The sequence below is a fragment of the Triturus cristatus genome, chromosome 9 (assembly GCF_964204655.1).
Source record: "Triturus cristatus chromosome 9, aTriCri1.1, whole genome shotgun sequence".
NCBI lineage: Eukaryota > Metazoa > Chordata > Amphibia > Caudata > Salamandridae > Triturus > Triturus cristatus.
In genome coordinates, this window is record NC_140592.1 from 1,122,945,396 (window position 1) to 1,122,972,939 (window position 27,544).

Sequence of the window (27,544 nt, forward strand, 5' to 3'; positions counted from 1 at the left end):
AAGTAAAAAGAAACACAAAACATAATTACTGCATGGAAATGATTATACAGTGTTATTCCCCTGCTAATACCCTTATGTGTATGCATTTACCTAGCCATTTGCGACATCAAAAGCCATTAATGTGTATTAATTATAAGCGCAAAACAAAATAACATCACATAAGCAAGATCTATTTCTGTCAGTTTGCTCACCAACTTAGTTCACTTATTATTTTAGCCATGCAATAGCATTCCCACGTGTAATTCTTCTGTTAATAAGGTTGATTAGACAAGACTCGACAAATCTTTAATAATTAATTATTAATCAGTAGTACTTTTAATTATTACATACAAAAATGAAACAGGTATTTGGTTTTAAAGTAAAAACCCTGCTCCATCAACGGCTGAATCGGACAGCCGAAGAGTTACCCGAAACGCGTCCCATTTTCAGAAATGCACTCCTGGCATGAAGGAGTCGCTTCAAAGAATGCGTGGGCATCAAGACAGTGAAGTCCGAGAACAACCTGCTGGCGCTGCCGACTGTTCGCATTCTGGGATTGAAGGAGAACCAGAGGTGGTGACAGGTAGCATGTCACTGCGACCGAGACAGGACATTCGCAGGCCGAGACGACGTATTGAAGAACTGTAAACAATTCAGTCATTTCATTTCATTTTGTTAAAAAAGGGGAAGATGTAGAGGGTGAGCGGTGTAGTCGTTGGTGTGGGCGGAGCTAGGGGGAGAAGGGAAGAGGAGGAGCGGCGACAGGATGAGGGCAGATAGTGTAGGGACAGGGAACGTGAAGGAAGCAGGTGAATAAAGCTAGTATCACCCTGATATCCAGTGTCTGTTATTATTGCCCGTAGACACTACAGTGTGGTCAGAACAAGATCTGAAGATTTTTGGCTGCCTTCTGGTGGCTCTGGCATCTGTTGTGCCTGTATTTGTTGTGGTCTAAAACTTATTTTGAAAAGTTGGATTTTCATGGATTTGAATTTTAACAAACAATTTTTTTATATGTATACATACATTGTTTATTAATATTGTTAACAAATATTTTCTATTTATACATTGTTTGTTATATATATAAAGTTTATTCATTTATGTATTTCCTTTGTCAACTAAGTTTAAATTACATTGCGTACAGCATAATTCTCTTTTTTTATCATTTTCATTGCCAAAGTATACGTGATGACAAACAAAATTAAAACACTAAGAAAAGTTTGATTAGTAGACTAAGATTGTTGAAATGTGAAAATTAGACAGAAAGCTAGGTATCTCTATGTACATTATAGGGATCATTACGATGTCGAGTGGAAAGCCTTCGCCCAACACCGTCTTGGATATGGGACCAACCGACTTGCCATCAGCGGTTCCGACCGGCGGATTCCGATGTGACCGAACACTATTCAGTCAGATTCCCATTGTTTTCTATGGGAGCTAGTGTTTCGCCTGAGAGCCAGCGGTAACACAGCTCCTATGGGGAAATGGGGTGTGTTTGGAAAACCCTGCACCTCATGGTGCCTGCCACTCAGTGCAGGGTTTCACAGGGGCCACCAACCAGAGGCAGCGGAGGCAAGGAGACCTGCTAGGGTTCCCCAAAGTCCCTTTCCAACAGCCTTTTGTTTGTCATACAGGCCGACGCAGAAAGGCTGCTAGAAACCGACATCGTAGGGTTACAGTGTGGTTCCAACCGACAGAAATACTCCGCAAGTCAGTCGGAACAGAGTCCGAATGATTGGCCGGTTTACATTCCAAACACGAACATTGTAATCCGGAGGTCGAGCTGTAAACCGACCAAGTCGGTCAAATGAGCCCCGACGCGGTTAGGAAGAATCCAACTGTCGGGTGGGGGCTTTTCGCTCAACATTGTAATGAACCCCTATATGTATTACTATCCATAGGATGACAAGTGACAAAGATGAAGAGATTTAGAAACATAATTTAAAGGCAAGTTAAAGAACCATCCTTGATGTAGAAAGTAGTTTACAATAATAATTTCAAATATGATGAACAAATGACATCATATTTTAAGCTAATATTAGTAAATGTATGATAATGATATTTTAATGGTTACATTTTGAAATATTTACTGGCGAATGAAAAAAGGAACAAAAAATACTTTTTTGATGTGGGCTTCCATCATATCGATGGACACATACGTCAATGTAACAATGGATTTTAAAATTGGGGGAACACGGGATAATATTAATGATGCATGTTTAATGCAACATTTTCCTTATAAACATTATTCAGAGGGATTTTAAGTGATTAAAATATCAATATTTATGCTTCAATATAAAAAAATAGTAAAAAACAAATATTATGAAAGGAAAACTAAAATATAATTTATGCCTTGTGACCAATTTCTTCTGATTCAATTATACATTGACCTTTGGGAATTGGAAAGTACTGGCCCCTGGCATAAAAATTCACTTTGGACGTTGAGTGGCAGAATTCTGAAATTCTCCACTTCCAGTGCAACACGGAGTATCCACTAAATTCCGCCATCCGGCACATGGCAGAATTCGTTTGACATGTGGATCAGTTGTAAAGCCACTGATTTCAGGTGTATCACTACATACTGGATCTGTTTTGTGGGGCTTAGGCAACAGCTATTTACAGGTCTTGGAACAGAAGAAAAATTTAAGGACTTTCTGCAGCATGAAACAGTAGCCATGTAGAAATCCCATACAGCAATGCGTTTGAATGGCTGTGACCCATCGGTCTCAGAAGTTGATTTTTTGCCACGGACAATGGCACAAATATAGTTAGGGCCATGACAGATGGTAAATATTTCAGGGATCATGTGTTTGACTCATTGCATCAACATCGTTGTGCAGGACTTTCTTTATAAAATAAGACCAAGTCAGCAACTTTCTGACTACCGGTGGAAGAATCTGCACTCATTTCAGCCATTCTTTTAAAGCCTGAAAGCAGTTGAAGATCATTTATAGTTATAATAGAGTACCAGTTAAAGCCCTCACACATGAGGTGCCAACACATTTGAGCTCGACCGATCACATGTTGCAACATCTGTCTGAGCAGCCATAACCAATCAATGAGTATGTCATGCAAAGAGGGGATATAACTGGGAAAATCAAGATCATTGAGATTGACATCTAGAACCTAGTCTAATGCCTGACAGAGATGCTACTTCCATTTGAGGTTTTCACACTGGAGGTAACATTACATAGCAGGTGTATTTGTAAAGCACATGTTCAACCAGGAAGGTATCTTGGTGCTGAATAACACACATTTATTGTTACCCAACTTGATGGTACTCAATTTATCGACCTCAGAAGGATGAAAGGCTGAGTGGACCTGTCAAGATTTCATCCTTTGCCCATGAGGCCGAACACAGTCCCCTACAGTGGAGACATTATTACATTAAGCCACCAGACAAGGAGGACAGCTCGATGGGCCATGCTATCCCATTGTTGCATCAGCTACTGGACTGGTTGAAAAAGGTGTCTGAAAGGTTCGCTATTGCAGATGTGAACAAAAACGAAGAAGTACATGAGTTGGATGGTAATCCAAGGCTGCAAAGAGACAATGTGTCTTCCAAAAGAGTACATCTGTGCCACAATTCTTGATCCTCTGTACCAAAAAAATACTCGCACTTTCATTCCTTTTTCAGAAGGGGATGTTTCAAAATACAAGATGTGGATTGTTGAGCAAGCCAGAGACTTGGAAGAACGGCTGGACATTGGAATCCCTCTCCCAGGCAGGTGCTCTGGGGTGCTACCTTCAACATCCAGAGAGGGCAATCCTGTTGTCTCACAGTAGCCAACACCAGCAACATGAACACTGGTGACAGCAACAGAAAAAGGAACATAGGAATTGGCCCCAACCTCTGCATTGGCTTGGTTTCAAGAGGCAAATCCAGTGCAGAGGCAATGGCAAAAGAAGACAAGTAAGTGACAGCACCAATAACCATTCAAAGCATGTTCAGGACTATCTAGACGACCCAAGAGAGGTCCATGTGGATTAGAACCTATTGGTATATTGGTATGGGAAGATGGACCAATAGCCAGAACTCAGAAGGCTGGCAATAAGGTATATTGCTTGTTCAGTAGCAAGTATGTCTTCTGAGTGTGTGTTCAGTGCAGCTGGTGTAGATTTCACAGTGAGAAGGACCAGCATTTTTTGCCCCCTAAATGATCAAAATAAACCAACACTTCGTACCACAAAATGGCAATGTTCCTGAGAAACCACAGTGGAAGGATGAGGGTGATAAGTCAGACTCAAGTGTGTTAGCTGGTCAACTTTTGGGTGCACCACCTGAGTCTTAGGACAAACTCTACCTCTTTGTCTGAGAGTAGTCTACCTTAGAACATTTAAAAATAATATTTATTGCTGAACTGCTTTGCCAAAAAAAAAGGATATAGCTAGGAAAATATTATATATGTTGTTTGTTTCTGTCTGACTGATATAAGCAGTGCCACCATATTAGGAACATGTATGGCCATATTGGAGTTGGACCAGTGTATAGTGAAGAAGCCTCCCTATTCCCTTCAAGGAGATTGGAGACAATGCCTGCCTCTGTCCCATGTCTATCTTTTTTTTCATCCCTTAACAGGACTGCCCCAGATCATTTGATTTACAAGACTGCCCAATGTGTGTTGCTTGCATCAGAAAGGAGATACAATTGTGTGCCACCATGCTTGGATTGGAACAGGCAACTATTGCAGATTGATGATTATTCATGTAGTGGTATAAAGTGAGGGAGGGTGTTCAACTAATTTGTAAACTTGATTTTGATTATTTGCAATGATTAGGGTTTGATGGGTGATCATTTTTCCTGAAGGTGATTGTCCCTTTCAGATTTAATAAGATCTACTTGCCAGGTCCACTCCTTTTTTCGGTTTCTCCATTTTCAGAGACCAGACAAGTCAGTTTAGTTAGCAAACAAAAATCTACACAAAAACAATAAAGCAATTTTCAAATCCCCACGAAAGCACATAAACAATCATAAATGACGATTTGTAACTTATATGTGTGTTGCTTTGCGCAGCGCACATAGAAGTGCAACTCGTCATTTTAAAAACAATTGTTTATTTGCAGGAAGGGACACCTTCCTGAACATAAACATTCAGGAAGGGTGTTTTTCTGTTTCTATGTGTACTCCATTATGCAGCATATATAGAACCAGATAAAACAGGGAGATATGTTGCATTTCTGCCTTTCTGGAGTCAGGGTAGAACTGAGAAAAGCAGGGCTATTGGAATTAAAGTAAGATAATAAATTGTCCATTACAGCTGCCCCAGCTGCAGACTGCAGAAAGTGGCAAAGAACCCGACGTTCTACAGTTCCTTCATTAATTTAGCACAACAAGAATACTTGTGCTGCCTAGTCCACAATGTTTTACACATTAATGAGAGATCGTTTATTTTTATTTTTAGTTCTTTTAAGCACAAAGCACTAGTTTAATGTTTTTACTAGAAGATCCTTTAAAAGAAAAGAAAACAACACTTTTTAATCTGGTGGTATAGTATTCTGGCTTAATTCCTTAGAGCCAGTCTGTGCTTCTTTTATGTGAGGCATGTGTGGGGAAAAATTGTCTCTGTTACTAAAAACATTTAAAAAAGTCCAATGGCCCTATGGCCAGCAATGTTCTGCTACTGAGCAACTAGCCCCTACATAAACAAGTGTTTACAGAGAGCATTATTTACCTTTTTTTGTCTTTTTTTTCTTTCTTCATATAGCTACTTCTCTGTAGCTATGGCACTGTAGCTATCCAGCCTAGCTGTGGCAGCAGCAGATAGAGTTTCCCCAGGCCAAATATTGCTGACTGGTGGCTCTTGAGGAGGCAGAGGAGGAATCATCTGCCATCACCCCCCTGACCTCAGTTCCTCCAACCGCCAGCCCCTCCATCCTGGCCGCAATGTTGGCAGCGCTGCCTTCAGCTGTGTTCCTCTCCCCAAAACTCCTTATTCACCACTGCTGCCCCCCTACCCAGACTACTTCCAATACCACATAGTCCTGGAGATGGCCTGTTTTGCTACGAGTTGGCAAGCCTCAGCTCTAAAGTTGATGTTTTCTAATGCATTTATTATTTTTTTTCCTCTGGCAGGAGAAACTTTTGTTGTGGGTGGAGAGGGTGGGAATTGCGAAGGGAAAGGTGGACTTTTAGATATTCTTTCTTTTGAACATTGGTTGGGGATGGGGTGATGTTTGAGGAGAGGGGTAGGACTGCTGTGGGTAGAGAGGGTGGGTTTAATACTTTTATTGTTAAAAAACTTAAAGGGAAATTAATATTTACTTTATGCCTCAAATTCTTTTGGGAGTTTTACTTTGCACTACTGCCTTTTAGCACATTCTGTTTTTTAAATCTGCTTTGAAAAGGTTGTACAAGTAGGTTATACCCATTTCCTACTACCCTCTGTAACTGTATTGGCTAAAACAACTTAGATGAACAAAATCTTCAATAGAAGTTAGTTACTAACTCAACTAGTTCACTTCACTCCATAGTTATCTTACCTGTGAATATATGAAGCGTTGGCTGCTATTTCTCTCCGTTCTTCTTATTCCAGGGTTTCCCAAGTTGCCTTCTTAATGGTGGTGGTAGTTGGTGCAGGCTATCGTACTAACAGGGAAGGCAAAACAAGGAAGCTCCCTCCTCCACCTAGGTGAACTCCAACTGAAACAGAGTCAGTGGGTTATATTATGTTTACATCATGACTTTAGAAAGAGTGACACTGGACTATTACCATGACACAATAAAGAAGACGTGATATACAAAAACAAGCAATAGTAAATTCTTCTGAGCAATGGGAAGCTCGATTTTAATAAAACTAAAAGTACTAAATCCTCAAATCTGGAGAAGTGGACTCTGAGTCAGGAGTGGACAAGTTTAAGCATTTACGCAATTCATGGCCTGACTGAGTGATGTTGACAAATGATGTCCTTCTATATCTTTTTTGTGGGGTGGAGACGTGGGGCTGGAGTGGGCTACTGCTCAAGTAACAGAAGATCCTGCAGTGAGTTGGTGTTGCTTGCACCACGTCCGCCCCACCAAGTGTGTGATCCATTTATGGGGTAACTTAAGTTATACCTCAATAAATCACACAGCCAAGGGGAAGAGGGTTAGGGGTTTGATGAATGGGTGAAAAAGGGGATTTGGGGAAATGTGTAACAAAGGCAAACACTATACAATAACAATATGCATCAGGGCCATCAGCAGCACATTATCTTCAATCTGTTGTTGAAAGAAACGAAGGGATGGGTATTGCACAGTTCAGTTAAATCTTTTTCAGACAGTCCTTCAGCCCCAGAGACCCAAGTTATTATATATCTAAATTTTTCTGTCATCCAGGTTTGAAAAATAGTAAATACAAATTATGGAGGAGTGATATGTACTCACACAGTTCTAAAAATGTATGATTGTTAAAAGAATAATGATACTGTGTACCCAAATTGGGTGTGTCATCTGTATTCTTCTCAAAATGTCTGTCACTCTTGGGTGCCTGGCTGAACTGGTACGGTAAGGTAAGTGGGAGTGTTATGGAGATTTCGCCTTTCGGGCAAGAGAAGACTAAGGCCTGCAGACCGTAAAACCGAAACAAGTGTGTGCCACATGTGATGATGTGACATCACATGTCTGTCTCCAGTTAGAACAACAAGCATACCCTGAGAACAACCACATAGTAGAGAAGTTTCATATTTGAGCCGGCACACACGCTAAGCAGCATTTCCCAAATCAACACTCTCTGCAGTCCACAGAGCTGAGTAGGCCTCTTTGAGACATTGTCATGTTGGTTTCTCTGAAGTTGATAACTTTCTTCTTCTAGCTGTTGAGGATATGGTAGTTCTGCCTTGAGTCCTTCCTTCATCCTGACTCTGAGCAACAAATCAGTCCAGATCTGTCCTGACCCAAGTGTGAGAGACCAACCTGTAGTGCTCTGCAGTTGATGAACAAGAAGAGAAAAATTATTTGAGAAATTATTTTGTGTAGATTTGTGTTTGTCAACCAAAATGACTGGTCTGGTTGCTGACGATTGAGAACCTGATAAAAGTAGTGGACCCAAAAAGTGTGCAAGGGCCAAAAAAAGAATTGGACACCCTCCTTCACTGTCTGCCACTGCATGAATCAAAACTCATAATTACTCAATAATTTAGACAATAGGACTGCCCTCTCTGTAAGTTGAAGGCTTCACCCCAGAATTTCTGCCTGGAAGTTGAACTCTAATGTCCGGTCATTCTTCTTTAAAGTCTCTGACTCACTCAACTGTCAAACGCCTTGTTGGAATGAAAGTGGCCAGTATTTTTTTGTACCTTGGATCAAATATTGTGGCACAGATGTACTTTTTGAATGACACAATGTCTCTTGCAGCCTTGTATTATCAGCCAAGCAACGCATTAGGCCCTCTACCAAATCATGCTCATCTTCGTTTTTGTTCACACCTGCGAGTGAGAACCTTTCAGACACCTTTCTAAACTGCTTGGCCCATTGTACTGTCCTCCTTGCTGACTTCCAATATGAAAACTTCAAAAGGAACTAGCATCTCTGTCAAGCATTTGACTAGACCCCATTTGTCCATTGCAATGATCCTGAGTTTCTCAGTTGCATCCCCTCTTTGCATGACATTGATCAGTTTGTACTGCTAAAAGGGAAGTTGCTACATGTTATGTTATGTTATGCTATGTTATGTTAGGGTAATTTGTTATCAGATACGGATTGCCGCAGGAGGGGTATCTAACGGCAGCAGAGTGTCGCCAACTAGAGCAATGCAGAAATTAGAAAAGCACTGCTTTGAACATCTTTCTAAATATGCAGTGGTTAGGACATATTCAAATGTAGGACGACAGTTTATTCCAGTACAAGTGGGCAGATAGGAAAAAGACCTGCCTCCTGCTCCAGCCTTTCTGATACGTCAAACAGTAAGCAAGTGTTAGGGACTTGTAAGCGAGGCAGCAGATTTTGAAAACAACTCTTTTTGTGATAGGCATTAAGTGCAGAGATTTCAGAAGACGAGAGGAAGTGGTCCCGGAGAGATAGTTAAAAAATACGACGGGCCATTGTGTTTTGTACAATTTGAAGCTTAGTAAGTAGAATTTCGTTAGCAGAAGCCAGTAGGGTGATGCTGCAGTCTAATCTGCTTACAATGAGTGCTTGTACCAGTGTTTTCCTGGCCAATAGAGAAAGAAAAGGAAGGGTCTTCCACAGATGGCGCATCATATGGAATCTTGTGCCTACAGTGGACATAACCTGCTATTTTGTAGTTAGAATCTGGTCTAGACGGACACTGAGGTTTTTATCTATCAGTTTGGGAACGGGTGCGGCTCCAAGTACTGCAGGTCACCTGTCTGGCAATGGTCACTGTACTGCTATATTGAACTATGCTGCAGTTAGATCATGGGTGGTAAAATGCCATGAGCAGGGAGGTGATAAGTGATCATGGTGAGGATACATATTATTTGCCTGGTTTGACAAATACAGAGAGTCAAAGGAGTAGACAGAAATTTAAAATGCCCCCCACTTTAAAACGAAAGTTCTGATAAAACCAAGGGGCATATTATTAAGAAACGGCGTTAAAATTATCGCCGCTTTAACGGCAGAAAACCGCCGCTAAAGCGGCGAAAATGAGGCTTGATAATATGCCCTTGAGAATTCCCATAGAAGCCCATGTTCTGGTGTCAACATGGGCTTCTATTGGAATTCTCTGCGGCATATTATCAAGCCCATTATCGCCGCTTTAGCAGCAGTTTTCTGAATCTAAAGAGGCGATAATTTTAACGCCGTGCTTAATAATATGCCTTCAAGTAAGCAAACTAGGTGAGCACACCCCTCTCTAGAAGAGCTCCCTTGTTTCTTCATCCAAGCAATTATCCATTCACGCTTTCATTGTTCTATTCACCCTTTGATACCCACCATTTAAGCTTTACATTCTCTCATCCAGTCTTTCACCATTCCAGTCCATCCATCCATCCATCCATTCATCCATCCATCCATCCCCCATCCCCATGTAACCTTTAACTCATACAAAATATCACACATCCTTTAACCTACCAGAGCATCCTTTCATCCATCCACCTTTTACCCATATTCCCTTCAATCCATCCTTTCACCCACCAATGCATCCCGTCACCCACCTATCCATAATTTCACCCACCCACGCATCCTTTCACTCATATAGCATTTCACCAATCCTTTCTTTTAACATTCCATCCTTCTTTCCTTTTTACATCAACCCATCATATTTTGTGTTTATTATGAGCTTTTGTCTGCTGAGTTGCAGATAAAAATGGCCATAAGAACTTAACCCCCACTGTAGCTGCTAAAGCCAGGGTTCACAACACCCTTTCAGTGAGCATAACAGTAATTGTCAATAAGCAGGCAATGCAACTTACCACCGCCCATCCCTGTCACCACTAAGACTCACCCGCCAAACACTACCGTCTGTTGCACTGAAGCAACCACTGGCCCCGGCACTGGTGGCCTGTGTGGCTAGAATAAACATTGCACATTTTTAGATCCAAGATATGCATCCTCTTATTTTTATTTTTTGAACAATATACAACCACAATACATCTTTACATTTTGGTTAGCAGTATCTTCTATCAAAAATATCATTTTGGACATTTTGGGGGTCATTACAATGGCAGGCGGATCGCCACCGCCCGACCGGCGATGGGGATCCGCCCGCCATAATACACCGCCCGCATGCCATTTACCCCCACAATATTATGACGGCGAGGGGTACCGTCCGCTGCTTTTCCGCCGGTCGATTTGTTGACCGGCAGAAAAGGGGCACAATATGGTGGCGGTGTCTTGCAGACACTGCCATTCATATTATGATGGCAGCGGAAATAGTCCCATAGCCGCAATGGAAAGGCATGCGGTCTTTGCAGTTGGGGGCCCGTTGCGGGCCCCCAGGCTGTTGGGGGTGTGGGGGGTGCACATGGGGTACCTATAATACCCCCCTGCATTTGCATGCACAAGGTGGCAAGCACCGCACGGTGCCTACCACGTTGTGCATGCAAATGCACAACATGCATTTTTCAAATTACGCGGATGCTGTTTACAGAGCACCGCCCGCCGCAATGTTAGAAATGAGGGATGTGCCCACCAGTGTGGCGGGAGCATCACAATGTTGATGACGGGACTGCCGCACCTACGGAAGCTCATTGAAGCGGTGCAATAATTAGTCAATGAAAGACATTTGGTCTTGGTTGGCAAATGCAATCGGACTCTCCTCATAGTAATTTCCAGCCATGCTGCACTATTATCTAAACTGCTGGATACTACTGTGTAAATGAATGATGAAAATACATGCAATACTCCGTTGAGGGGTACACTATGACCATGGCTAGTGTTTGAGCATGAGCATGAGCAAGAAAAAGAAAGCGGTCTCAACAAACATACGTAGAATAGCTTACTTGGGCATGCAGTCTTCACAATAAGGTACCTGTCCCAAAATCTGCTCTCCTAATCTTACATTATCAGTTTACGAGACATATAGGGATAGAGGGAAAGCTTACTAGCCAAGTCAGCTACGGAAACATGAAATATACAAAAACATAACAAACATTAGCTAGGATGAAGAGGAGTTGAAGAAAAAAAAGGAGACAGGCACAATAAAAAACCATGAAGAATTATTCTAAATTATTCAAGTTAGGGGAATAATAATATTAACAGAAGGACTCATTGGGGCCAAAATATCCATCAGCCGTAGCGCTGGTGGTGGCACCCCCAGCTCCCTGACAGCTTGCAAAGCCATCTTCTTGCCCTTAGGTGCTGGTGAAAGAAATAAAGAAGATAATAAAAATAGATTAGTGGTACAGTAAATCTCCCCAAAATATTTCGACAGGCAAACACAGTAACATACTTTTCTAAATCAGATTGCCTATAGTACTAGTATTGAGTTGACCAGTTCCCAATTTCGGAAACCTAGACCTATTGCAAATTGCATAAAGTATATTAGGAACTACTAATGCAAAAATTATTTTTGCTTCTGATCGTATTTGCAAACCACTTTGATAAGCCAACTTAGTCTCACTTTATTTCAATGCATAGATGCATACTGCATATTGCTGAGAGATTGCTTGGGTTAGTACAAGCTACTTAAAGAAAGGCACAGAGAATGCTAATTCACTGATGCTACCACTACTACTATCTTAGTGACAGGACAGAGAAGTCTGCATGGCTTCATAAATAACCAGCCCTAGCAAGTTCCAACGAGTATGATTTGATTAGGTAGCGGCAAGCACCGGGCTACCTCAAACTTGATCACATAAATATTCATAACATAAACTTAACTTACCCCTGAGTGTGACCAGCAACCTATTAGAAAAAAGTAGCATTATTGAACAAAACAAATAAATAATTACTCATGAGCCCCGCAGCCTCAACACCCAGCAGGACGAGCATGTCCTGCTCCCTGTAGATGATATCAGCCCAGCATTGCGTCAACTGCTGTTGGGTACACAGGACCCTGATATTACGTCACACACTCCCTCAGAGCAGTTGACGCTCCTGCATGCAATACCTGCTCCCAGGCCTGCAACCAGCATGGAGTAGAGGTGGTGCTGCACTTAAAAAACAAGTGATGCCCTCTCCACCTCCCAAACAGTGCACAGGTCTGAACTTCTAGTCGCAGCACCAGCGTCCATAAGGTGGTTGGCTAGCAGCCACACTGACACTGCTGCTCCCTCTCTTACCCTGCGCTGCCATTGTGCTTGGTGGGAAAAAAAAAGAAAAGGAAGGAATAAATAGAAGAAGAGACAAAGAACTAAGGAAGTAAATGGAAAACTAAAAAAAGTACAAAAAAATCACGGAACAGAAAAAAAGACGAAAACGTAAAATACACAACGACACACACTAAGGAAATAAAGGTAAATGAGGGGTGGATGAGTGGGATATAGGGACCAATTTTGCATCTCCGAAGCATGCATTGCACTACTAGCATGTAAAAAAGCAATGCTCATGGGCAAACAAGCACTTCTGCCAGCTTGTGAAGTTCCACCCAGGCCTAGAAAGTACAATATAGTATTTAATTAGATTATAAGAGATCTGTGATTCCGTCACCGTCGTCGTGGCTGGTTTTCCATATCCAGCAGCAGGTAACAGTAACCAAGCAGCATGAGATCTATCGTAAAAGAGTGAGTGGAAAAAGTAAGAAGGCTGTGTTTGACCCTTGTCTAAGTACAAGACTGCCAGGTTAGGTGTGGAGAATTAGCCTCCATGAAAATCCTAATGGTAAACAGAGTCAGAATTCAGCAGGTGGGTTTCTGCCATAAATGATCTGTCAGAGGCTTTTAGGCCAATACTTGGTTAGTGGAGTCCTTTCAGAGCAATGGAGGTGTTAGAATTTTGACAGAGTTTTGTTCTTTATACCGATGACTTATAAATCAGGCCCTTAAACTTTAATACCTAACACTTTCAATAATATTTAATATAACTGAGGAATATCTCTAAACCTTGAGATCTCAAGAAATTTGGTGAATTCTCCATTTTTGTATAAAATCATATTAAATATATAACAGTTGATATAATCTGCGTTTAAATGTAAAACTACCCCACTAGAAATGTAACTACTTTATGTTTAGGCAGGTGCTCTGGGGTGCTACCTTCAACATCCAGAGAGGGCAATCCTGTTGTCTCACAGTAGCCAACACCAGCAACATGAACACTGGTGACAGCAACAGAAAAAGGAACATAGGAATTGGCCCCAACCTCTGCATTGGCTTGGTTTCAAGAGGCAAATCCAGTGCAGAGGCAATGGCAAAAGAAGACAAGTAAGTGACAGCACCAATAACCATTCAAAGCATGTTCAGGACTATCTAGACGACCCAAGAGAGGTCCATGTGGATTAGAACCTATTGGTATATTGGTATGGGAAGATGGACCAATAGCCAGAACTCAGAAGGCTGGCAATAAGGTATATTGCTTGTTCAGTAGCAAGTATGTCTTCTGAGTGTGTGTTCAGTGCAGCTGGTGTAGATTTCACAGTGAGAAGGACCAGCATTTTTTGCCCCCTAAATGATCAAAATAAACCAACACTTCGTACCACAAAATGGCAATGTTCCTGAGAAACCACAGTGGAAGGATGAGGGTGATAAGTCAGACTCAAGTGTGTTAGCTGGTCAACTTTTGGGTGCACCACCTGAGTCTTAGGACAAACTCTACCTCTTTGTCTGAGAATAGTCTACCTTAGAACATTTAAAAATAATATTTATTGCTGAACTGCTTTGCCAAAAAAAAAAGGATATAGCTAGGAGAATATTATATATGTTGTTTGTTTCTGTCTGACTGATATAAGCAGTGCCACCATATTAGGAACATGTATGGCCATATTGGAGTTGGACCAGTGTATAGTGAAGAAGCCTCCCTATTCCCTTCAAGGAGATTGGAGACAATGCCTGCCTCTGTCCCATGTCTATCTTTTTTTTCATCCCTTAACAGGACTGCCCCAGATCATTTGATTTACAAGACTGCCCAATGTGTGTTGCTTGCATCAGAAAGGAGATACAATTGTGTGCCACCATGCTTGGATTGGAACAGGCAACTATTGCAGATTGATGATTATTCATGTAGTGGTATAAAGTGAGGGAGGGTGTTCAACTAATTTGTAAACTTGATTTTGATTATTTGCAATGATTAGGGTTTGATGGGTGATCATTTTTCCTGAAGGTGATTGTCCCTTTCAGATTTAATAAGATCTACTTGCCAGGTCCACTCCTTTTTTCGGTTTCTCCATTTTCAGAGACCAGACAAGTCAGTTTAGTTAGCAAACAAAAATCTACACAAAAACAATAAAGCAATTTTCAAATCCCCACGAAAGCACATAAACAATCATAAATGACGATTTGTAACTTATATGTGTGTTGCTTTGCGCAGCGCACATAGAAGTGCAACTCGTCATTTTAAAAACAATTGTTTATTTGCAGGAAGGGACACCTTCCTGAACATAAACATTCAGGAAGGGTGTTTTTCTGTTTCTATGTGTACTCCATTATGCAGCATATATAGAACCAGATAAAACAGGGAGATATGTTGCATTTCTGCCTTTCTGGAGTCAGGGTAGAACTGAGAAAAGCAGGGCTATTGGAATTAAAGTAAGATAATAAATTGTCCATTACAGCTGCCCCAGCTGCAGACTGCAGAAAGTGGCAAAGAACCCGACGTTCTACAGTTCCTTCATTAATTTAGCACAACAAGAATACTTGTGCTGCCTAGTCCACAATGTTTTACACATTAATGAGGGATCGTTTATTTTTATTTTTAGTTCTTTTAAGCACAAAGCACTAGTTTAATGTTTTTACTAGAAGATCCTTTAAAAGAAAAGAAAACAACACTTTTTAATCTGGTGGTATAGTATTCTGGCTTAATTCCTTAGAGCCAGTCTGTGCTTCTTTTATGTGAGGCATGTGTGGGGAAAAATTGTCTCTGTTACTAAAAACATTTAAAAAAGTCCAATGGCCCTATGGCCAGCAATGTTCTGCTACTGAGCAACTAGCCCCTACATAAACAAGTGTTTACAGAGAGCATTATTTACCTTTTTTTGTCTTTTTTTTCTTTCTTCATATAGCTACTTCTCTGTAGCTATGGCACTGTAGCTATCCAGCCTAGCTGTGGCAGCAGCAGATAGAGTTTCCCCAGGCCAAATATTGCTGACTGGTGGCTCTTGAGGAGGCAGAGGAGGAATCATCTGCCATCACCCCCCTGACCTCAGTTCCTCCAACCGCCAGCCCCTCCATCCTGGCCGCAATGTTGGCAGCGCTGCCTTCAGCTGTGTTCCTCTCCCCAAAACTCCTTATTCACCACTGCTGCCCCCCTACCCAGACTACTTCCAATACCACATAGTCCTGGAGATGGCCTGTTTTGCTACGAGTTGGCAAGCCTCAGCTCTAAAGTTGATGTTTTCTAATGCATTTATTATTTTTTTTCCTCTGGCAGGAGAAACTTTTGTTGTGGGTGGAGAGGGTGGGAATTGCGAAGGGAAAGGTGGACTTTTAGATATTCTTTCTTTTGAACATTGGTTGGGGATGGGGTGATGTTTGAGGAGAGGGGTAGGACTGCTGTGGGTAGAGAGGGTGGGTTTAATACTTTTATTGTTAAAAAACTTAAAGGGAAATTAATATTTACTTTATGCCTCAAATTCTTTTGGGAGTTTTACTTTGCACTACTGCCTTTTAGCACATTCTGTTTTTTAAATCTGCTTTGAAAAGGTTGTACAAGTAGGTTATACCCATTTCCTACTACCCTCTGTAACTGTATTGGCTACAACAACTTAGATGAACAAAATCTTCAATAGAAGTTAGTTACTAACTCAACTAGTTCACTTCACTCCATAGTTATCTTACCTGTGAATATATGAAGCGTTGGCTGCTATTTCTCTCCGTTCTTCTTATTCCAGGGTTTCCCAAGTTGCCTTCTTAATGGTGGTGGTAGTTGGTGCAGGCTATCGTACTAACAGGGAAGGCAAAACAAGGAAGCTCCCTCCTCCACCTAGGTGAACTCCAACTGAAACAGAGTCAGTGGGTTATATTATGTTTACATCATGACTTTAGAAAGAGTGACACTGGACTATTACCATGACACAATAAAGAAGACGTGATATACAAAAACAAGCAATAGTAAATTCTTCTGAGCAATGGGAAGCTCGATTTTAATAAAACTAAAAGTACTAAATCCTCAAATCTGGAGAAGTGGACTCTGAGTCAGGAGTGGACAAGTTTAAGCATTTACGCAATTCATGGCCTGACTGAGTGATGTTGACAAATGATGTCCTTCTATATCTTTTTTGTGGGGTGGAGACGTGGGGCTGGAGTGGGCTACTGCTCAAGTAACAGAAGATCCTGCAGTGAGTTGGTGTTGCTTGCACCACGTCCGCCCCACCAAGTGTGTGATCCATTTATGGGGTAACTTAAGTTATACCTCAATAAATCACACAGCCAAGGGGAAGAGGGTTAGGGGTTTGATGAATGGGTGAAAAAGGGGATTTGGGGAAATGTGTAACAAAGGCAAACACTATACAATAACAATATGCATCAGGGCCATCAGCAGCACATTATCTTCAATCTGTTGTTGAAAGAAACGAAGGGATGGGTATTGCACAGTTCAGTTAAATCTTTTTCAGACAGTCCTTCAGCCCCAGAGACCCAAGTTATTATATATCTAAATTTTTCTGTCATCCAGGTTTGAAAAATAGTAAATACAAATTATGGAGGAGTGATATGTACTCACACAGTTCTAAAAATGTATGATTGTTAAAAGAATAATGATACTGTGTACCCAAATTGGGTGTGTCATCTGTATTCTTCTCAAAATGTCTGTCACTCTTGGGTGCCTGGCTGAACTGGTACGGTAAGGTAAGCGGGAGTGTTATGGAGATTTCGCCTTTCGGGCAAGAGAAGACTAAGGCCTGCAGACCGTAAAACCGAAACAAGTGTGTGCCACATGTGATGATGTGACATCACATGTCTGTCTCCAGTTAGAACAACAAGCATACCCTGAGAACAACCACATAGTAGAGAAGTTTCATATTTGAGCCGGCACACACGCTAAGCAGCATTTCCCAAATCAACACTCTCTGCAGTCCACAGAGCTGAGTAGGCCTCTTTGAGACATTGTCATGTTGGTTTCTCTGAAGTTGATAACTTTCTTCTTCTAGCTGTTGAGGATATGGTAGTTCTGCCTTGAGTCCTTCCTTCATCCTGACTCTGAGCAACAAATCAGTCCAGATCTGTCCTGACCCAAGTGTGAGAGACCAACCTGTAGTGCTCTGCAGTTGATGAACAAGAAGAGAAAAATTATTTGAGAAATTATTTTGTGTAGATTTGTGTTTGTCAACCAAAATGACTGGTCTGGTTGCTGACGATTGAGAACCTGATAAAAGTAGTGGACCCAAAAAGTGTGCAAGGGCCAAAAAAAGAATTGGACACCCTCCTTCACTGTCTGCCACTGCATGAATCAAAACTCATAATTACTCAATAATTTAGACAATAGGACTGCCCTCTCTGTAAGTTGAAGGCTTCACCCCAGAATTTCTGCCTGGAAGTTGAACTCTAATGTCCGGTCATTCTTCTTTAAAGTCTCTGACTCACTCAACTGTCAAACGCCTTGTTGGAATGAAAGTGGCCAGTATTTTTTTGTACCTTGGATCAAATATTGTGGCACAGATGTACTTTTTGAATGACACAATGTCTCTTGCAGCCTTGTATTATCAGCCAAGCAACGCATTAGGCCCTCTACCAAATCATGCTCATCTTCGTTTTTGTTCACACCTGCGAGTGAGAACCTTTCAGACACCTTTCTAAACTGCTTGGCCCATTGTACTGTCCTCCTTGCTGACTTCCAATATGAAAACTTCAAAAGGAACTAGCATCTCTGTCAAGCATTTGACTAGACCCCATTTGTCCATTGCAATGATCCTGAGTTTCTCAGTTGCATCCCCTCTTTGCATGACATTGATCAGTTTGTACTGCTAAAAGGGAAGTTGCTACATGTTATGTTATGTTATGCTATGTTATGTTAGGGTAATTTGTTATCAGATACGGATTGCCGCAGGAGGGGTATCTAACGGCAGCAGAGTGTCGCCAACTAGAGCAATGCAGAAATTAGAAAAGCACTGCTTTGAACATCTTTCTAAATATGCAGTGGTTAGGACATATTCAAATGTAGGACGACAGTTTATTCCAGTACAAGTGGGCAGATAGGAAAAAGACCTGCCTCCTGCTCCAGCCTTTCTGATACGTCAAACAGTAAGCAAGTGTTAGGGACTTGTAAGCGAGGCAGCAGATTTTGAAAACAACTCTTTTTGTGATAGGCATTAAGTGCAGAGATTTCAGAAGACGAGAGGAAGTGGTCCCGGAGAGATAGTTAAAAAATACGACGGGCCATTGTGTTTTGTACAATTTGAAGCTTAGTAAGTAGAATTTCGTTAGCAGAAGCCAGTAGGGTGATGCTGCAGTCTAATCTGCTTACAATGAGTGCTTGTACCAGTGTTTTCCTGGCCAATAGAGAAAGAAAAGGAAGGGTCTTCCACAGATGGCGCATCATATGGAATCTTGTGCCTACAGTGGACATAACCTGCTATTTTGTAGTTAGAATCTGGTCTAGACGGACACTGAGGTTTTTATCTATCAGTTTGGGAACGGGTGCGGCTCCAAGTACTGCAGGTCACCTGTCTGGCAATGGTCACTGTACTGCTATATTGAACTATGCTGCAGTTAGATCATGGGTGGTAAAATGCCATGAGCAGGGAGGTGATAAGTGATCATGGTGAGGATACATATTATTTGCCTGGTTTGACAAATACAGAGAGTCAAAGGAGTAGACAGAAATTTAAAATGCCCCCCACTTTAAAACGAAAGTTCTGATAAAACCAAGGGGCATATTATTAAGAAACGGCGTTAAAATTATCGCCGCTTTAACGGCAGAAAACCGCCGCTAAAGCGGCGAAAATGAGGCTTGATAATATGCCCTTGAGAATTCCCATAGAAGCCCATGTTCTGGTGTCAACATGGGCTTCTATTGGAATTCTCTGCGGCATATTATCAAGCCCATTATCGCCGCTTTAGCAGCAGTTTTCTGAATCTAAAGAGGCGATAATTTTAACGCCGTGCTTAATAATATGCCTTCAAGTAAGCAAACTAGGTGAGCACACCCCTCTCTAGAAGAGCTCCCTTGTTTCTTCATCCAAGCAATTATCCATTCACGCTTTCATTGTTCTATTCACCCTTTGATACCCACCATTTAAGCTTTACATTCTCTCATCCAGTCTTTCACCATTCCAGTCCATCCATCCATCCATCCATTCATCCATCCATCCATCCCCCATCCCCATGTAACCTTTAACTCATACAAAATATCACACATCCTTTAACCTACCAGAGCATCCTTTCATCCATCCACCTTTTACCCATATTCCCTTCAATCCATCCTTTCACCCACCAATGCATCCCGTCACCCACCTATCCATAATTTCACCCACCCACGCATCCTTTCACTCATATAGCATTTCACCAATCCTTTCTTTTAACATTCCATCCTTCTTTCCTTTTTACATCAACCCATCATATTTTGTGTTTATTATGAGCTTTTGTCTGCTGAGTTGCAGATAAAAATGGCCATAAGAACTTAACCCCCACTGTAGCTGCTAAAGCCAGGGTTCACAACACCCTTTCAGTGAGCATAACAGTAATTGTCAATAAGCAGGCAATGCAACTTACCACCGCCCATCCCTGTCACCACTAAGACTCACCCGCCAAACACTACCGTCTGTTGCACTGAAGCAACCACTGGCCCCGGCACTGGTGGCCTGTGTGGCTAGAATAAACATTGCACATTTTTAGATCCAAGATATGCATCCTCTTATTTTTATTTTTTGAACAATATACAACCACAATACATCTTTACATTTTGGTTAGCAGTATCTTCTATCAAAAATATCATTTTGGACATTTTGGGGGTCATTACAATGGCAGGCGGATCGCCACCGCCCGACCGGCGATGGGGATCCGCCCGCCATAATACACCGCCCGCATGCCATTTACCCCCACAATATTATGACGGCGAGGGGTACCGTCCGCTGCTTTTCCGCCGGTCGATTTGTTGACCGGCAGAAAAGGGGCACAATATGGTGGCGGTGTCTTGCAGACACTGCCATTCATATTATGATGGCAGCGGAAATAGTCCCATAGCCGCAATGGAAAGGCATGCGGTCTTTGCAGTTGGGGGCCCGTTGCGGGCCCCCAGGCTGTTGGGGGTGTGGGGGGTGCACATGGGGTACCTATAATACCCCCCTGCATTTGCATGCACAAGGTGGCAAGCACCGCACGGTGCCTACCACGTTGTGCATGCAAATGCACAACATGCATTTTTCAAATTACGCGGATGCTGTTTACAGAGCACCGCCCGCCGCAATGTTAGAAATGAGGGATGTGCCCACCAGTGTGGCGGGAGCATCACAATGTTGATGACGGGACTGCCGCACCTACGGAAGCTCATTGAAGCGGTGCAATAATTAGTCAATGAAAGACATTTGGTCTTGGTTGGCAAATGCAATCGGACTCTCCTCATAGTAATTTCCAGCCATGCTGCACTATTATCTAAACTGCTGGATACTACTGTGTAAATGAATGATGAAAATACATGCAATACTCCGTTGAGGGGTACACTATGACCATGGCTAGTGTTTGAGCATGAGCATGAGCAAGAAAAAGAAAGCGGTCTCAACAAACATACGTAGAATAGCTTACTTGGGCATGCAGTCTTCACAATAAGGTACCTGTCCCAAAATCTGCTCTCCTAATCTTACATTATCAGTTTACGAGACATATAGGGATAGAGGGAAAGCTTACTAGCCAAGTCAGCTACGGAAACATGAAATATACAAAAACATAACAAACATTAGCTAGGATGAAGAGGAGTTGAAGAAAAAAAAGGAGACAGGCACAATAAAAAACCATGAAGAATTATTCTAAATTATTCAAGTTAGGGGAATAATAATATTAACAGAAGGACTCATTGGGGCCAAAATATCCATCAGCCGTAGCGCTGGTGGTGGCACCCCCAGCTCCCTGACAGCTTGCAAAGCCATCTTCTTGCCCTTAGGTGCTGGTGAAAGAAATAAAGAAGATAATAAAAATAGATTAGTGGTACAGTAAATCTCCCCAAAATATTTCGACAGGCAAACACAGTAACATACTTTTCTAAATCAGATTGCCTATAGTACTAGTATTGAGTTGACCAGTTCCCAATTTCGGAAACCTAGACCTATTGCAAATTGCATAAAGTATATTAGGAACTACTAATGCAAAAATTATTTTTGCTTCTGATCGTATTTGCAAACCACTTTGATAAGCCAACTTAGTCTCACTTTATTTCAATGCATAGATGCATACTGCATATTGCTGAGAGATTGCTTGGGTTAGTACAAGCTACTTAAAGAAAGGCACAGAGAATGCTAATTCACTGATGCTACCACTACTACTATCTTAGTGACAGGACAGAGAAGTCTGCATGGCTTCATAAATAACCAGCCCTAGCAAGTTCCAACGAGTATGATTTGATTAGGTAGCGGCAAGCACCGGGCTACCTCAAACTTGATCACATAAATATTCATAACATAAACTTAACTTACCCCTGAGTGTGACCAGCAACCTATTAGAAAAAAGTAGCATTATTGAACAAAACAAATAAATAATTACTCATGAGCCCCGCAGCCTCAACACCCAGCAGGACGAGCATGTCCTGCTCCCTGTAGATGATATCAGCCCAGCATTGCGTCAACTGCTGTTGGGTACACAGGACCCTGATATTACGTCACACACTCCCTCAGAGCAGTTGACGCTCCTGCATGCAATACCTGCTCCCAGGCCTGCAACCAGCATGGAGTAGAGGTGGTGCTGCACTTAAAAAACAAGTGATGCCCTCTCCACCTCCCAAACAGTGCACAGGTCTGAACTTCTAGTCGCAGCACCAGCGTCCATAAGGTGGTTGGCTAGCAGCCACACTGACACTGCTGCTCCCTCTCTTACCCTGCGCTGCCATTGTGCTTGGTGGGAAAAAAAAAGAAAAGGAAGGAATAAATAGAAGAAGAGACAAAGAACTAAGGAAGTAAATGGAAAACTAAAAAAAGTACAAAAAAATCACGGAACAGAAAAAAAGACGAAAACGTAAAATACACAACGACACACACTAAGGAAATAAAGGTAAATGAGGGGTGGATGAGTGGGATATAGGGACCAATTTTGCATCTCCGAAGCATGCATTGCACTACTAGCATGTAAAAAAGCAATGCTCATGGGCAAACAAGCACTTCTGCCAGCTTGTGAAGTTCCACCCAGGCCTAGAAAGTACAATATAGTATTTAATTAGATTATAAGAGATCTGTGATTCCGTCACCGTCGTCGTGGCTGGTTTTCCATATCCAGCAGCAGGTAACAGTAACCAAGCAGCATGAGATCTATCGTAAAAGAGTGAGTGGAAAAAGTAAGAAGGCTGTGTTTGACCCTTGTCTAAGTACAAGACTGCCAGGTTAGGTGTGGAGAATTAGCCTCCATGAAAATCCTAATGGTAAACAGAGTCAGAATTCAGCAGGTGGGTTTCTGCCATAAATGATCTGTCAGAGGCTTTTAGGCCAATACTTGGTTAGTGGAGTCCTTTCAGAGCAATGGAGGTGTTAGAATTTTGACAGAGTTTTGTTCTTTATACCGATGACTTATAAATCAGGCCCTTAAACTTTAATACCTAACACTTTCAATAATATTTAATATAACTGAGGAATATCTCTAAACCTTGAGATCTCAAGAAATTTGGTGAATTCTCCATTTTTGTATAAAATCATATTAAATATATAACAGTTGATATAATCTGCGTTTAAATGTAAAACTACCCCACTAGAAATGTAACTACTTTATGTTTAGGCAGGTGCTCTGGGGTGCTACCTTCAACATCCAGAGAGGGCAATCCTGTTGTCTCACAGTAGCCAACACCAGCAACATGAACACTGGTGACAGCAACAGAAAAAGGAACATAGGAATTGGCCCCAACCTCTGCATTGGCTTGGTTTCAAGAGGCAAATCCAGTGCAGAGGCAATGGCAAAAGAAGACAAGTAAGTGACAGCACCAATAACCATTCAAAGCATGTTCAGGACTATCTAGACGACCCAAGAGAGGTCCATGTGGATTAGAACCTATTGGTATATTGGTATGGGAAGATGGACCAATAGCCAGAACTCAGAAGGCTGGCAATAAGGTATATTGCTTGTTCAGTAGCAAGTATGTCTTCTGAGTGTGTGTTCAGTGCAGCTGGTGTAGATTTCACAGTGAGAAGGACCAGCATTTTTTGCCCCCTAAATGATCAAAATAAACCAACACTTCGTACCACAAAATGGCAATGTTCCTGAGAAACCACAGTGGAAGGATGAGGGTGATAAGTCAGACTCAAGTGTGTTAGCTGGTCAACTTTTGGGTGCACCACCTGAGTCTTAGGACAAACTCTACCTCTTTGTCTGAGAATAGTCTACCTTAGAACATTTAAAAATAATATTTATTGCTGAACTGCTTTGCCAAAAAAAAAAGGATATAGCTAGGAGAATATTATATATGTTGTTTGTTTCTGTCTGACTGATATAAGCAGTGCCACCATATTAGGAACATGTATGGCCATATTGGAGTTGGACCAGTGAAGAAGCCTCCCTATTCCCTTCAAGGAGATTGGAGACAATGCCTGCCTCTGTCCCATGTCTATCTTTTTTTTCATCCCTTAACAGGACTGCCCCAGATCATTTGATTTACAAGACTGCCCAATGTGTGTTGCTTGCATCAGAAAGGAGATACAATTGTGTGCCACCATGCTTGGATTGGAACAGGCAACTATTGCAGATTGATGATTATTCATGTAGTGGTATAAAGTGAGGGAGGGTGTTCAACTAATTTGTAAACTTGATTTTGATTATTTGCAATGATTAGGGTTTGATGGGTGATCATTTTTCCTGAAGGTGATTGTCCCTTTCAGATTTAATAAGATCTACTTGCCAGGTCCACTCCTTTTTTCGGTTTCTCCATTTTCAGAGACCAGACAAGTCAGTTTAGTTAGCAAACAAAAATCTACACAAAAACAATAAAGCAATTTTCAAATCCCCACGAAAGCACATAAACAATCATAAATGACGATTTGTAACTTATATGTGTGTTGCTTTGCGCAGCGCACATAGAAGTGCAACTCGTCATTTTAAAAACAATTGTTTATTTGCAGGAAGGGACACCTTCCTGAACATAAACATTCAGGAAGGGTGTTTTTCTGTTTCTATGTGTACTCCATTATGCAGCATATATAGAACCAGATAAAACAGGGAGATATGTTGCATTTCTGCCTTTCTGGAGTCAGGGTAGAACTGAGAAAAGCAGGGCTATTGGAATTAAAGTAAGATAATAAATTGTCCATTACAGCTGCCCCAGCTGCAGACTGCAGAAAGTGGCAAAGAACCCGACGTTCTACAGTTCCTTCATTAATTTAGCACAACAAGAATACTTGTGCTGCCTAGTCCACAATGTTTTACACATTAATGAGGGATCGTTTATTTTTATTTTTAGTTCTTTTAAGCACAAAGCACTAGTTTAATGTTTTTACTAGAAGATCCTTTAAAAGAAAAGAAAACAACACTTTTTAATCTGGTGGTATAGTATTCTGGCTTAATTCCTTAGAGCCAGTCTGTGCTTCTTTTATGTGAGGCATGTGTGGGGAAAAATTGTCTCTGTTACTAAAAACATTTAAAAAAGTCCAATGGCCCTATGGCCAGCAATGTTCTGCTACTGAGCAACTAGCCCCTACATAAACAAGTGTTTACAGAGAGCATTATTTACCTTTTTTTGTCTTTTTTTTCTTTCTTCATATAGCTACTTCTCTGTAGCTATGGCACTGTAGCTATCCAGCCTAGCTGTGGCAGCAGCAGATAGAGTTTCCCCAGGCCAAATATTGCTGACTGGTGGCTCTTGAGGAGGCAGAGGAGGAATCATCTGCCATCACCCCCCTGACCTCAGTTCCTCCAACCGCCAGCCCCTCCATCCTGGCCGCAATGTTGGCAGCGCTGCCTTCAGCTGTGTTCCTCTCCCCAAAACTCCTTATTCACCACTGCTGCCCCCCTACCCAGACTACTTCCAATACCACATAGTCCTGGAGATGGCCTGTTTTGCTACGAGTTGGCAAGCCTCAGCTCTAAAGTTGATGTTTTCTAATGCATTTATTATTTTTTTTCCTCTGGCAGGAGAAACTTTTGTTGTGGGTGGAGAGGGTGGGAATTGCGAAGGGAAAGGTGGACTTTTAGATATTCTTTCTTTTGAACATTGGTTGGGGATGGGGTGATGTTTGAGGAGAGGGGTAGGACTGCTGTGGGTAGAGAGGGTGGGTTTAATACTTTTATTGTTAAAAAACTTAAAGGGAAATTAATATTTACTTTATGCCTCAAATTCTTTTGGGAGTTTTACTTTGCACTACTGCCTTTTAGCACATTCTGTTTTTTAAATCTGCTTTGAAAAGGTTGTACAAGTAGGTTATACCCATTTCCTACTACCCTCTGTAACTGTATTGGCTACAACAACTTAGATGAACAAAATCTTCAATAGAAGTTAGTTACTAACTCAACTAGTTCACTTCACTCCATAGTTATCTTACCTGTGAATATATGAAGCGTTGGCTGCTATTTCTCTCCGTTCTTCTTATTCCAGGGTTTCCCAAGTTGCCTTCTTAATGGTGGTGGTAGTTGGTGCAGGCTATCGTACTAACAGGGAAGGCAAAACAAGGAAGCTCCCTCCTCCACCTAGGTGAACTCCAACTGAAACAGAGTCAGTGGGTTATATTATGTTTACATCATGACTTTAGAAAGAGTGACACTGGACTATTACCATGACACAATAAAGAAGACGTGATATACAAAAACAAGCAATAGTAAATTCTTCTGAGCAATGGGAAGCTCGATTTTAATAAAACTAAAAGTACTAAATCCTCAAATCTGGAGAAGTGGACTCTGAGTCAGGAGTGGACAAGTTTAAGCATTTACGCAATTCATGGCCTGACTGAGTGATGTTGACAAATGATGTCCTTCTATATCTTTTTTGTGGGGTGGAGACGTGGGGCTGGAGTGGGCTACTGCTCAAGTAACAGAAGATCCTGCAGTGAGTTGGTGTTGCTTGCACCACGTCCACCCCACCAAGTGTGTGATCCATTTATGGGGTAACTTAAGTTATACCTCAATAAATCACACAGCCAAGGGGAAGAGGGTTAGGGGTTTGATGAATGGGTGAAAAAGGGGATTTGGGGAAATGTGTAACAAAGGCAAACACTATACAATAACAATATGCATCAGGGCCATCAGCAGCACATTATCTTCAATCTGTTGTTGAAAGAAACGAAGGGATGGGTATTGCACAGTTCAGTTAAATCTTTTTCAGACAGTCCTTCAGCCCCAGAGACCCAAGTTATTATATATCTAAATTTTTCTGTCATCCAGGTTTGAAAAATAGTAAATACAAATTATGGAGGAGTGATATGTACTCACACAGTTCTAAAAATGTATGATTGTTAAAAGAATAATGATACTGTGTACCCAAATTGGGTGTGTCATCTGTATTCTTCTCAAAATGTCTGTCACTCTTGGGTGCCTGGCTGAACTGGTACGGTAAGGTAAGCGGGAGTGTTATGGAGATTTCGCCTTTCGGGCAAGAGAAGACTAAGGCCTGCAGACCGTAAAACCGAAACAAGTGTGTGCCACATGTGATGATGTGACATCACATGTCTGTCTCCAGTTAGAACAACAAGCATACCCTGAGAACAACCACATAGTAGAGAAGTTTCATATTTGAGCCGGCACACACGCTAAGCAGCATTTCCCAAATCAACACTCTCTGCAGTCCACAGAGCTGAGTAGGCCTCTTTGAGACATTGTCATGTTGGTTTCTCTGAAGTTGATAACTTTCTTCTTCTAGCTGTTGAGGATATGGTAGTTCTGCCTTGAGTCCTTCCTTCATCCTGACTCTGAGCAACAAATCAGTCCAGATCTGTCCTGACCCAAGTGTGAGAGACCAACCTGTAGTGCTCTGCAGTTGATGAACAAGAAG